A 3,212-nucleotide genomic window follows, 5' to 3' on the forward strand; every position below is an offset into this window, starting at 1 on the left:
CCGTCTGCGGACCCGCGCGGCCCGGTGACTGCTCAGACCAAGGAGCACCGCAACCACTGGGCAGCTCTGCCTCCTCCTTCCACGGGTCGCTGGGGAGGCGACAGGGCAGCCCCCAGAGGAGTGTCCTGGCCGGGCCTTCTGCCCCTGCCCCGGGCCGCGGTGCTCTCCGCCCGTGGTGGCCATAGATTTGCCTTGTGGTGTTGGCTCAGGAGCTGTGTCTGCTCATAAGTACTTGTGTCACCCAGAATGTTTTGTTTTTTAAGAAAATTGGTCTTTTCAGTTGGATGCTGAATGGTTTTCCAAATCATGTCTCGCATTATAACAGAGAACATGGCGGCCCAGAGGGAAGAGACCCAGATGGTGTCATCTAGAGCAACTGGGATGAGATTGTTGATAACTTTGATGATATGAACGTAAAGGAGTCTCTTCTTCGGGGCATCTATGCTTATGGTTTTGAGAAGCCTTCAGCTATTCGACAGAGAGCTAGTATTTTCTGCATTAAAGATCCAAAAAGTAATTCCGGCACCGACTACATGGGAGCCTGCACTGTCTTGCTTGCACTGGTGGAACAAATGTTCGAAATGAAAGGCAAAAACTGCAGGCTGAAGCATCACATACTGTTGTTGGTACACCAGGGAGAGTGTTTGCTTTGTTAAACAGAAGATATTTTCTCCAAAATGGATCAAAACCTGTGTTTTGGATGAAGCAGATGAAATGTTGAACCAAGGATTTAAGAATCAAATCAATGAGATTTTCCAAAAATTAAATACAAGTATTCAGGTTGTGTTGCTTTCTGCCACAGTGCCAACTGATATGGTGGAAGTGACCAAAAAATTCATGAGAGATCCAATTTGAATTCTGGTGAAAAAGGAAGAATTGAACCTTGAAGGAATCCGTTTTATATTAATATTGAGAGAGAGTAATGGAAGTTGGAGACACTCTGTGATTTGTACGAGACACTGACCATTACAGGGGCTGTTATTTTTCTCAATACAAAGCACACCGTCAACGGGCTGACTGAGCAAATGCATGCCGCAGACCTCACAGTTTCTGCTCTGCGCGGCGACGTGGACGAGAAGGAGAGAGATGTCATCATGAAGGAATTCCAATCAGGGTCAGACCAGGTTCTGATCGCTACTGATTTTGTTGGCTTTTGGGATTGATGTGCAATAAGCGTCTTTGGTTATAAACTATGATCCATCTACCAATTGTGAAAACATTTGCAGAACTGGCAGAGGTGGTTGATTTAGGAAGAAAGGTGTGGCTATAAACTTTGTTACTGAAGAAGACAGGAGGATTCTTGGTGACACGGACACTTTCTATACAGTACTACAGTGGAGGAAATGCCCATGAATGTGGCTGGCCTTATTTAATTCCTGGCATGAGACAGTTTTGGATGCAGGGCTCAATGTTGTTGAATGGGCGATCACAACCTGCATTATGCCTCTTTCTCTGGGAATATTTGAATCTTGTCTCAATACTCATAATGGACCAGAAATACAGATTTTGATAGCAAAGTGGCATTAGTCATGAGGTCTTGTGAGGAAAGTCATTGGCTTTATCCTCTTTAGATGGGTATAAAAGATGGAGTCTGTAAAATCTTTCTTCTTTAGAAATTTATTTCACAGTTCTGTAGAAATGGTTGTATTCAATGTTCTCTATCATTTAATAATATACTTGTGGACTAAAAGATACAAGTGCTGTATAAAATCAGCTAACTATGTTACATGACCATATCTGTCTTTACTGCGTTTGTCATTACCCTGAGTAGAAAGGCCTTTCAAATTGTTTTTTAAGAAAGCATTTGAATGCATTTTGTTTGGTATTGTGTTTTTTGTTTTTTTGTTGTGAGACCGTGTCCCACTCTGTCACCCAGGCTGGAGTGCAGTGGTGCCATCTTGGCTCACTGCGGCGTCGACCTCTTGGACTCAAGTGATCCTTCCACCTCAGCCTCCCCAGTAGCTGGGACTACAGGCACTGGCCACCACACATGGCTAATTTTTGCATATATTGTAGATACAGGGTTTCACCATGTTTCCCAGGCTGGTCTTGAACTCCTGGACTCAAGGAGTCTGCCCACCTTGGCCTCCCAAAGTGCTGGGATTACAAGTGTGATTACTGGCGCCCAGCCTTTGGTATTGTATTTATTCAATAAAGTATTTAATTAGTGCTAAAAGAAAAAAAAGACAATTGAATTTGTTTCCTTACATATTCTTAGGTTAAGATGTTTTCATAAAACATTGAGAGGCCTCTGCCAACTTCAATGAAGACTTGACTTGAAAAAAAATATATACATACACACACACACATAATTCCTATATAATTTATATTTTTGTTGCCATGTTGAGTGGGATGATTCCCGTTTGCATTTTCTAGTTGAATAATGCTGATATAGGAAAGCTACTGATTTTTGTAAATATGTTTTGTAACCGGTGCATATCTCTTTTTTGTTCTAACAAGTTGAAGAATCCTGGGCAACATGGCAAGATCCCACCTCTACAGGAAATTTAAAAAATTAGCCAGGCGCAGTGGCATGGAGTGAAGTCCCAACTACTCCAGAGGCTCAGTGGGAAGATTGATTGAACCCAGGAGTTTGAGGTTGTACTGAGCTATGATAGCACCACTGCGCTCCAGCTTGGGTAATAGAGCAAGATCCTGTCTCAAGAAACAAACAAACAAAAAACAACAAATAAGTTAAAGAAAGTACCAGCCTGTAATCCCAGCACTTTGGGAGGCCGAGGTGGGCGGATCACGAGATCAGGAGATCAAGACCATTATGGTTAACACAGTGAAACCCTGTCTCTACTAAAAATACAAAAAACTAGCCGGGCGAGGTTGCGGTCGCCTGTAGTCCCAGCTCCTCGGGAGGCTGAGGCAGGAGAACGGCGTGAACCCGGGAGGCGGAGCTTGCAGTGAGCTGAGATCCGGCCACTGCACTCCAGCCTGGGCGACAGAGTGAGACTCCGTCTCAAAAAATAAATAAATAAATAAAATAAAAGACTGTAATTAGGCTTTGATAGTCTAAGATAAAGAGAAGTGAGGAATACCCAACGTGGGTGAATTTCTGCAGTGCTGTGTTCTTAAAACCTGGGTTTTAGCGTGCACGTCTTCCTCTCTATAATTTCACTATAGTTTGAGATAAGGAGGTGCGATGTTGTTGTCTGAAGGTGGCTTCTGAGTCCATGAGTCTGTGAATTTCTTATCTGAGTCTC

General features: G+C 43.4%; 1 pseudogene; it reads left to right on the plus strand.

Annotated features, from left to right (window-relative positions):
* Positions 1-304: 304 nt before the first annotated feature.
* On the plus strand, positions 305-1,013 carry LOC105543563 (annotated as a pseudogene).
* The last annotated feature ends 2,199 nt before the right edge of the window (positions 1,014-3,212 follow it).

Source organism: Mandrillus leucophaeus, unplaced genomic scaffold, assembly GCF_000951045.1.
Source record: "Mandrillus leucophaeus isolate KB7577 unplaced genomic scaffold, Mleu.le_1.0 Scaffold286, whole genome shotgun sequence".
Classification (NCBI taxonomy): Eukaryota; Metazoa; Chordata; class Mammalia; order Primates; family Cercopithecidae; genus Mandrillus; species Mandrillus leucophaeus.